The sequence below is a fragment of the Piliocolobus tephrosceles genome, chromosome 19 (genome assembly GCF_002776525.5).
Source record: "Piliocolobus tephrosceles isolate RC106 chromosome 19, ASM277652v3, whole genome shotgun sequence".
Classification (NCBI taxonomy): Eukaryota; Metazoa; Chordata; class Mammalia; order Primates; family Cercopithecidae; genus Piliocolobus; species Piliocolobus tephrosceles.
Genome location: NC_045452.1, coordinates 48,079,063 through 48,090,149, shown reverse-complemented (window position 1 = coordinate 48,090,149; position 11,087 = coordinate 48,079,063). Strand labels below are relative to the sequence as shown.

Sequence of the window (11,087 nt, the reverse complement as noted above, 5' to 3'; positions counted from 1 at the left end):
AGAGCTGATCTTCATATAGCTGGGGAGGAGACGGCTAATAAATGCAAGTATAATCTCCTAATTATAAATAGCATTTTAACTTAGAGTTCTGTTTAGCAAAATTATTTCCATGTCCATGGGGATGGCTTATAATAATGGTGCTTTGCCAATGTGGTTTCAGAAAATTATATTAAATGAAAAATCCTGTAGAACAGATGTGCTCACAAGTCCCTGTCCACATAGCAGCCAAACTGCTTAATGAAAACACCGCTATGGTTCAGAATTTTGCTTTCTACTGTTACAGTATTGTTATATTAGCATCTCAGAAGAGTAAAGAAGGTTGGAAAGGAATGAGAGAGAGGAAATTACCAGAATTAGGGGTCAGGGATGGAATATCTCCAAGGCAAGTACCTCAACATGATACAGAATAAAAGGAAGATGATAAAAGACGTGCTGTTTTTTAAGAAATCGCAAAACTAGGACCTAGAAATGAAATGCCTGCTTTGTTTAGATAAACTAAATCAAGTAAATAGCACCACCTCTGTGCTCTGTATATATTGAACACACGTACATTTCCAATTACATATAATTGGAATGTAACAAAGCTATTTCCAACTCCCTCAAATTCATTAAAATGAGATTTTACCTGTGTTCAGGAGCTGTTTCTTACTCAAATCATCCTTGTACCAGGTTACTCCAAGGACCACTTAGTTTGTTCTCAAAAGTTATACATGAAATTCTATGTGATTCTTCCATATCCATTTGCAGTGACTGTTTGATCATCTTTGGAATAACTGATAAATGTTCATATTTTGTCTCCAAAGCAAGCAAGAACAACCCCATTTGAGGGTTTGCAGCAAAGACGCTCCTCGATGGCATTTCTCTTTTGCTGTGTGTGTGTTTATATCTAACAGAAATCACTCAGCATGACCTTGCCGCCAAAGAGCTTTACTTTCAAATAACACACAGCCCAAAACTTATGGTGCTGTGGTTTGAATGTTTGTCCCCTCCAACACTCAAGTTGAAACTTAATCCTCAATGTAACAGACTTAAGAGATGGGCCCTTTAAAAGGGGACAGGGTCATGAGGGCTTTGCCTTCATGAATGGATGAATACACTTATGGATTAATGGATTAATTGATTAATGGATTATTATCAAAGGAGAAGGTTTGCTATCATAAAAGTGGGTCTATTATAAAAACCAGTTTGGCCATCACTCACGCGCCTCTTTGCCGTTAATTCCCAGCACCACCTCAGGATTCTGCAGAGAGTCCCCAACAGCAAGAAAGTCCTCACCATTTGTGGACCCTAGCCTTTGGACTTCCCAGCCTCCAGAACTGTACGAAATAATTTTTTTTTTTTTTTTTTTTTTTTTTTTTTTTGTCGTATGATCCTCTATTGAAATATTTTCCTTTGTGCTTAACTGGCTGGGCATTCCACAGCACCACTGTTGATGTCATCTATGATGTCATGAGGGTGGCGGCCATCAAGGTTGCAGCCCACAGACTGGGCAGTCCCCAGGATCTCTTTAATGGTTCCAGAGAGTTCTCTGACTAAGGATCGGTGCCACATCTGTCGAGCAATGTTGACGATCTCATCAAAAGTGATATTCCCACTGTGTTTAATGTTTTTCTGTTTCTTTCTGTCTCTTGGTGGTTCCTTGAGGCCTTTGATGATTAGGGCAGAGGCAGAAGGCACCACCTCAATCTGGGCCTGTCTGTTCTGAATGGTCAGTTTCACTGTACTCCTCAGGCCCTTCCAGTCACCCGTTGCCTTGGGAATGTCATTACCGACCTTTTTTTGGAGACAGACCCAGGGGGTCGATCTTGGGGGCCAGCATAGAAGTGGCACCGACCTCGCCTCCGGTGCACCTCAGGTATACGACTTTGATCTCGTTGGGGTCGAACTTCCGCGGCATGGTGGAGGCAGCTGGTGTCGGATGAACCCGGAGGGACGACCAAAGAAAGTTGCACCTTCGCCTCCTCCGAGCTGAAAGCTGAGAGCTAAAACTATTTCTTTATAAATTATTCAGTCTCAGGTATTCAGTAATAATAACAGAAAGCAGACTAAGACACATGTCTACCCCATTTGTCTTTTTTTTTTCTTTTTTCTTTCTTTTTTTTTTTTTTTTTTTGAGATGGAGTCTCACTCTGTCACCCAGGCTGGAGTGCAATGATGCGATCCTAGCTTACTGCAACCTCCACTTCCCAGGTTCAAGTGATTCTCCTGTCTCAGCCTCCAGAGTAGCTGGGATTATAGGCTCACGCCACCATGCCTGGCCAATTTTTTGTATTTTAGTAGAGACAGGGTTTCACCGTGTTATCCAGGCTGGTCTCCAACTCTTGAGCTCAGGCAATCCACCTGCCTCGGCCCCCCAAAGTGCTAAGATTACAGGCTGAGCCACTGCGCCCAGCCTACTCCATCCATCTTGAAACTGCAAATAAGGACAATTTACCCGGTTAAAAATAAAGTAATTTTAAAGAAAGCCAATAATTTAATTTTAGAGAATAACAGAGTCGTCTAGTAAAAATAAGAGTTAACCTTGAAAATAATAATATTGGCAGTTTTAAAGGACACACAGCTGAAGGATAAAATTTCAGTCTATTTTTTAATGTTAAACCTAGCTAAGAACTACCAAAAGTGTTGAGGTTTTTATCAAATAGCATGCCTCTCCTCCTAGAGATATCACCACACACATTTGTCACTTGAACACATGAGTTTTTATCTTAAAAAATAAAAGTTTAGATCAAAGCTGGGAAAATGCTTCTCATTAGAAAGAATATAAAACAAATATTTTAATAAAATCTATCCCCTAAGACATTTCTGAGGTGATGCTGACACGGCATGCCTCAGTGTAAATTAAAACGAATATATCCACTTTCACAGATCTCTGAAACCATCTTTGATAGCAGTTACGCTATTAGTTGCTTTCCAGCTCTTGCTGAAAATATAAATAGTGAACGTCTTATCTGAATTTGCTGATGCAGACAGTAATAGAGTTCTTTTACATTTAAACAGAGAGGTACAGCTATATTTGTCTTTTCCACTGGCTTTATTAAAAGAGATTAATATACGTATTATCCTTTCACAATTTCCAATGCACATACATTATCTCATTTAATCTTTCCAACCAGCCTGTGAGTTTGGTAATATTATCATCATTTTTAGTGAAGTAATTAGATGCTGGAGAAGGAATGAATGTTTGCCATATATTAATCAACTCAAAAGAGGTACAGAAGAATTTAGTAGAACCAACCAGCTTTTAGAGAGTATATCTTGTCTTCCTCACATAAATCAATAAGTTACCCCCCCCCCACCAAGTACACACTCATACACATAAGACACAGCTTGTTTCAAAAACTTAAAACAATTGGTGATTTATTTGAGAAATTCTTCATAGACTTGAAAGCTTTGATAACCAATTTTCTCCTTTTGGCCTGTAGTCTTTGTTTGATTACTTAGTGACTTCCAAGTTAAATTGAAAGTGAAACACGCCTGGGCGCAGCGGCTCACGCCTGTAATCCTGGCACTTTGGGAGGCCGAGGCAGGTGGATCACGAGGTCAGGAGATCGAGACCATCCTGGCTAACACGGTGAAACCCCGTCTCTACTAAAAATACAAAAAATTAGCCGGGCGTGGTGGCGGGCACCTGTAGTCCCAGCTACTCGGGAGGCTGAGGCAGGAGAATGGAGTGAACCCGGGAAGCGGAGCTTGCAGTGAGCCCAGATTGCACCACTGCACTCCAGCCTGGGCGGCAGAGCGAGACTCCATCTCAAAAAAAAAAAAAAAAAAAAGTGAAACACTCTGCTGCTTGGGGGGCCTGCTGGGTTCTCCAAGGACAACATAGTGACACCATCCCCCAATGAACCCCACTTCAATAGCATTTTTCATTTTTAACTCAAATAATACACAAAGTCCTAAAGTCTTTCCTAACTCCAGTGTCAATTAATCAAGCAAATAAAACTTCTTTAATTTTCATTTTTGAAATGTTTTAGAAGACTTCCTGTGATTTTCAATTTGCCTGCTAAAATTATCTTATTCAAGAATTTTTTAAAAATATGTATCCACTTGAAAAAAAAAGTTACTTAGCATTTTCCCATCCCTCTCACTTCCAATACTGTTTCACAGACAGATTTCTCAATGAAAACAGCCTACTAAATTATCTAGACCTTGTGAAAAATATTCAAACAGAAAGACACACAGCAGGCTTCATAGGGTGTGTAACTAAATTAAGTTGGAAACTAGCATTAAAGTTGAGTGTGCACACCCTGGAACTAGACTGCCTGAGTTCTCATCTCAGCCTTACTATTTTTACTAACACTAAGAATTTGGGGCACATTATTTAAAGTTTCTGTGCTTCAGTTTCCTTATCTGCAAAATGGGCATGGTAATAATGGTTCTTATCTCATTGGTTTACTGTGAGAATTAAGGGAGTCACTCAAGGTAAAGGTACTTTGAAAAGTAGCATGCACAAAGAAAGTGCTATAGAGATACAATATTGACCATTATTACTGCTATCATTATAGCAATGCAAACAATCTCCCTCCTGATCCTTCAAAGAAAAAAATATTAAAGCAGTTTCATGATAAACACACACTTGTTTTTTCCCAGGCTGGAGTACAGTGGCTGGATCTCCGCTCACTGCAAGCTCTGCCTCCCGGGTTTATGCCATTCTCCTGCCTCAGCCTTACCAAGTGGCTGGCTCAAGCCTGTAATCCCAGCACTTTGGGAGGCCGAGGCGGGCGGATCACGAGGTCAGGAGATCGAGACCATCCTGGCTAACACGGTGAAACCCCATCTCTACTAAAAATACAAAAAACTAGCCGGGCGAGGTGGCAGGCGCCTGTAGTCCCTGCCTTCTTTCTAAGATTTTAGGTCAGGGCTTAGCAAACTGCTGCTAGTGGACCAAATCCAGCCCACTATCTTTTTGTACGACCAGCTATCTAAGAGTGGCTTTTACATTTTTAAATGATTGAGAAGAAAAAACGAAAAGAAGAATATTGCATGATATCTGAAAATTATATGAAATGTAAGTTTCCCTAAATAAAAGATAACTGGAATCCAACCAGCTTATTCGTTTACATGGTGTCTGAGGCTGCTGTTGTGCTACGAGGCAGACTGAGCAGTTGTGAGACCTCATGGCTCACAAAGCTTAAAACATGTACTATCCAGACCTTACATGAAAAGTGGCCAACTCATATTTTATTGGTGATTGGTGTGAGCACTGCAAACTTTAGAATGTTTCTATACTTTAGAAACATTCACTTTCCAGTGAATGAAGGGAGGTGCAGATGGATCCTGAAAGGAAAAATTCAGATTCAGGAAAATCACAAGATAAAACTCAAGTACTTAGGATTGTTCCTTCTGAAACATTCTAGGAAAGGTATGGTGATGAAGTCCATTAAAAGTATGCACTAAACTGTATATATACTATGAGATTTGATTATTCATAATAACCAAAAATACTCCTCTTTCACAGCATAGATGCTCAGTTTTATTATGAAACTTTTGTACAGCAGCTGAAAATGTATAGGGCTTCATTTCAATCCCCTGCACGGCCAGCTTTACCACTTTCTTTTCTTTCATTTTTTAATGCATTGCATATTTTTTAAAGTCAAATTTTGAACCCGAAAAATCAAAGATTAGCTATGAAATAAGTTTACCTACCCTACCCACTTTCTCATTTGTCTCTGGGATTCTTCTCATTTTTTCTGGGTAGAATCAGTTCTTTCTTTTCTCAATAGCCATAATCTCATACTTAGTCTTCTCCCACAGTTATTTTATGGCACTTTATTATGGAAATATTCATATTTAGAATTTTTTTCATTGTCATGGCCTTCCTACTAGTGTCTTCAATTTTCCTCATCAATGAAATCTTTTCTTATACTTTGGTGAAGCCAAGTTGAAGAAGAATAAAATAGAAAGTTCTCTTCATGTCTGTAATTTTTTTCTTGCTTAAGCATTTTCCTTTTTTATTATTTTAATAGAATTACTTTTCCTAATAATATGGTTTCCCTTATAAGTTCATGCAACAACAGCAGCTCTGGGGATATTACAGTTAAGTGAACACTAGGATCCAGAAGCCCTGTGGAAAGTCACCAAAAGTCCATCAGCTCCCTTTCTTCGTCTGTGAAATGGAAATATCCAAAGAGATGGCTCTGCATTTCTATGTAACTCTGAGTTTTTAAGATTTTTGCTTTATTCACAATTCTTGTAGTTATTGGGTCTTTCCATCGATAATAGTTTCTAACATTGGATCAAACCATTTATTTCTAATTCTCCGCAACTCTGTATTCTATACAATAGTTCTAAATTCTAAATCATTACATCACTTTCTAATTCTCTACTTTACTATGAGCTTGTGATTCAGATTCATCCAGCTGTGTTTGCAGCTCTGTTTAGCAGGACCAGCGGTTGAATGTGAGCCCCTAGGGAGGTGAGCCCCAGGCATACGCAAACCCATTAGGGCTGCTAAAAACACCACTTCCCTTGCAGGAAGAGTGGGAGTTATTGAAAGCCCAGGACTTTTCTTGTCCAATGCATACAAGGGCAAGTAGAGTAACAACATTTAAAATTACACCAGTAATACAAAAATCATGCTCTTTTTAAAATTCAAATTTTAAAGGATTAGATATAAGAGACAAAATTACCCATTTCATCCTCTTAAAACAAGACCACTCCCTTAGGCAATCAGAGTATCCTTCTAGAACTTTCTTTATGCATTCATGGGAATAAATACAGATTTATAGCTACAGATACAGATGTAGATATCTTTTTACACTTACAAACATTAATTTATACTACACATATTACTCTGAAACTCTGAAACTTGTAACTTTTTTACTTCATGTTACATCTTGGAGTTCCTTTCCTTTCAGTACCTACAGATCTACTTGATTCTTTTTATTTCATTTTTTTATTGGATTCTTTTTATTGGTTTCATTCATACCAATTTCTAATGATGGACATATAAGTTATTTCCAATTTATTTAATCTGATAAATAAATAATTTTATATGTTTTTCTTTGTGCATATATGTAAATGTTCTGTGTGATAGAAAACCTAGGTTAAAGGAAATCAGTATTTTAAAATCAGGTGGAAATTGCCAAACCCCTTCAAGCATTATTTGCTACTTTACATTCCCATCAATAACGTGTAACAAATGTTCACTTTTCCACACCATCTCTACCATAAATATTATTTTTGCTAGCCCAATGGATGAAAATGCTCATTTTTTGTTATTTTAATTTGCATTTTTTGGTTAAATTAGCTTACTAATTTTTCACATTCACATGGACTGTGAATAGATTTTTCCTTATCACTGTCCATTTTTCTATTGGGTAATTTGTTTTATTGACTAGAGGATGCCTTATATTATAGAAATTAATCTTTTGTTTATTATTTATATTGTTTTTCTCATGTTACCTATGTTTTAACTTTACTTTTGGGCAAGTTTAAAATTTTAAACTGTATCTCTTTATAGTATCTGTGTTCTGTGTCTTAATTAGGAAAATCTTCGCCACTTGAAGGTTATTAAAATGTCCTGCATGTTCTTCTTATATTTATAGGGTATTTTTATGTCTTTAAACCATATGGAATTTATTTTTTTATATGGCATAAGATATAGAATAATTTTTTCAAACGTTATTGTCCATGCATCATTTATGAAATGTCCATTCATAAATGAAATGTCCATTCATAAATGCTTAATTACAAAAGACACATTATTCTGTGGATTCTCAATTCTATCCCATTTATTTAGTTTTCTATTTCCATGCCAAAACCACACTGCTGTAGAAAGTTCCCTCTCTTTTCTTTCTTTCCTTTTTTTTTTTTTTTTTTTTTTTTGTGTGTGTGAGACGGAGTCTCACTCTGTCGCCCAGGCTGGAGTGCAGTGGTGGGATCTTGGCTCACTGCAAGCTCAGCCTTCCGAGTAGCTGGGACTACAGGCGCCCGCCACTACGCCCAGCTAATTTTTTGTATTTTTAGTAGAGACGGGGTCTCACCGTGTTAGCCAGGATGGTCTCAATCTCCTGACCTCGTGATCCACCTGCCTCGGCCTCCCAAAGTTCCGAGATTACAGGCATGAGCCACCATGCCTGGCCCAAAGCATGTTTTTACTTGAAGAAAAATCTAAAAAAAAAAAATGTTATTGGAATTACACTGAATTTATAAATTAGGAAGAAATTACCAGTTTACAGTTCTGTCTTCCCATCCAGAAATACTGTGTATTATTCATCACTTCTTTTATGTTTTTCAATAGTGTTCTAATTTTCCTTGAAAGCTTCTTAGGCTCTGAGGTTTATCCTTAGGCATTTCAGTGTTTCTGAGGTTCTGCACTTATTCCTAGGCATTTTGATGTTTTTATTATTATGAATAACATCTATTTTTATGAGCTACTCTTAGATAGCAGTAAATTTGTGATCTCAATGTTTGGTCTTACATTCGGGCAATTCAATGAATTATCATATTAGTTCTAAAAGCTTTTTAGTTTGCCTTTGCTTTTCTAGGTAGAAAATCATACCAACTAGAGATGATTGTGGTTTTATCACTTCCATTTCAATGTGTGTACACTATTTCTCTCATCATTTTTCATTGGCTGGTATCTGCAGTACAATCAGGAGTAATAATAGAGCTCTTGATTTTAATTAATATGCTCCCAGTGTTTCACTGTTACATAAGATGTTTGCTCTTTTGGCAGATACCTTTTATCTAAGTTTAAGAGGCCATTTCTTCCTAGTTTTTACCAGGAATATCTGTTGAATTTTTATAAATTGCTTTTTCTGTACCTGGCAAGATAATCATGTAATTTTTCTCTTTTTCTTTAACAAACTGAAAAATGCTAATAGGTTTCATAGTATAGAAACATGCTTTCATTTCTGAAATAACTATTCAGTCCTGATGTGCTGTTCCTTTTGATCATCACTAGGTTTCATTGGCAAATATTTTCCTTTGAATTTTTGAATTTATTTCTGTAAATAAAGTTAGCCTGTGGTTTTCTTTTGGTAGGCTGAATTTGTTCAGTTTGGAACTCAAAATTAAAATCACCAAAGAATAAACAAACAAGCAAAAAATATGTGTGAAAAATTTACAGAGGATTCTGGTTTAAAGTTTCTTTTCCTGTGGGAGTCTAATCCTATAACACTGACAAGAAAACTATAGGAAACTGAGATTTTATATACCTGTAATTTGCTGTTGCAAATTATAGGTGTAACCCAGATATTAAATAGGTGATATTGGCAAGGAACAATCAAAACCAACTTTATTATTGTCCCCCCCTGCTAGTCAAGGCCATTTTCTGTTGCTGATTCTCTCTGCCTGTGGATGAAATCTTGTCTTGCTCTTGGTAAACTCTTGTATGAAACCCCATAGGACATCCCTTCATTCTATGGCTACTAAGTGCCCTCTATTCATTTACACTCCTAAGGGTAGTTTCATTTCAGTAATTAAATATAACATCCTGTGTAACAGTCAAACTCCAAACTTTATTTCAAAGTGAGAGGAGGAAGGGCCTCTGCCCTGAATACCTCACCCTCCCAGCTGTGGCTTCTAACTCCTCTAGGACCAGAGCCAAAGAGGAGAGAAGAGGTAAGGAGACAGGAAAGAACTCACTTGAGGGGCATCTCTGTGATCTAGCTTTGGTTCTTGCTGGTGTTTAGTGACAATGCTGCTGTAGGATGCTTTCCGTCTTCTTTGGACAACATCTCCAAGCTGGGGGTCCCTCACCTGTAGTTCCCTTGATGAATATAAATGTATTTTGCTTATAGCTTAGAATTCCTTCTTCAGTCCTGGCATCTAGTGGCAAACCTCCAACCCCACTCTGTTGATATTTTCTTGCTCCTCCTGGAAGCCCTGCTGGCAGGATCTAAAACAACCCCAAGCTGCTGCCTTGACATGTGGCCTTCATCTGGCCCCCAGGTGACAGAAACGTCTGACCCACCATCAGACGGAAGACACCGGACCCAAACCCAGCCCTGTCCTCAGCTGCCACAGCTGGTCCAGCCAGCCTCTCACCTGTGAAGACTGTTTCTGTAGGCATATGTTATTCACTGCAGGGTTCACAGCTCCAGCTGTGCAAATAAGCCCCTTAAAGCCACCTCTCTTACCTTGAGAAAAGAAAATCATTTTTAGGTTGGGGGTGAGGAGTGGGCAAGAGAGGTCTGGAGCTTGGGTGAAAAATGAAACGCAAAGCCCAAGTTTTCCCAAACCAATCCTCTCTCCAAACTCCAGGTTCTTCTCTCAGACTCCCCGACCTCTTTCATGGCCTTGTGTAGGAGGTCAGCTAAGGGCCACAAAACAGGATTTTGGCCACCTCCTTTGCAAGTTCCGGGGACTTTGGAGTCCCCAGTCTTGCACTTTGGAATATGGGAGTCGCTGAGGCATTGTCTTGGAATTATCAACCAAAAATGAGATAGGAAAGAGTATTTGGGAGAGGTAGACTATTTATCTCACACATTTAAATTTACCTTTGAATTATTTACCTTCAGATGAATATCCAAAAGAAAACTAGTTTTCACGGTGTCTCGAGTCCCTCAATGCTTAAAATGTTCACTCTGGGAAATAAATTATACAATAACTTAAGTGTGTTCTTAAGCCAAGCCAACAGACCAAACATCTTTGATGTGTGGCTAGAAGCTGGGCCATGATGAATCTGAATTTCATTTTTATTTTCAGTCTATGGGCTTCACTCCTTTTGATCCACCCTTCATAAAGCTATAGGCAAATGTATCACCGATTTTGTTCTTATAAACTACACATACATTCACACACCCTCATATTCGTCTTGTACTAGCGATGGCAACCTATAAAAGATGACACAGCAGTGACTCAAGAGTTTGAGTAGCTACCTCAGCCCTTTATAAAGGTCTTCATCCAAAATTCTCCCTGGGAAGCCTTGTTGAGGTTCAAGGCCACTAGGCAAGCAGGCATCTATCTCTCCACAAATGATGGCAGATCACCACCCCAGGAGAATCCCAACTGAGAGGAGAAAGGAAAATAAAGAAAAGAATTGTTTTAATGAATAAACAAATATGGAATATAGTCCAGGGCCCTGGGTATCTGCATGAGCATGGGACAGAGAAGCTAACAATTATGAGTCAGGAGGAACC

The 11,087-nt window shown here is 38.3% G+C and overlaps 1 pseudogene; it reads right to left on the bottom strand.

Annotated features, from left to right (window-relative positions):
* Positions 1–1,329: 1,329 nt before the first annotated feature.
* Positions 1,330–1,912, bottom strand: LOC111524254 (annotated as a pseudogene).
* Between the last annotated feature and the right edge of the window lie 9,175 nt (positions 1,913–11,087).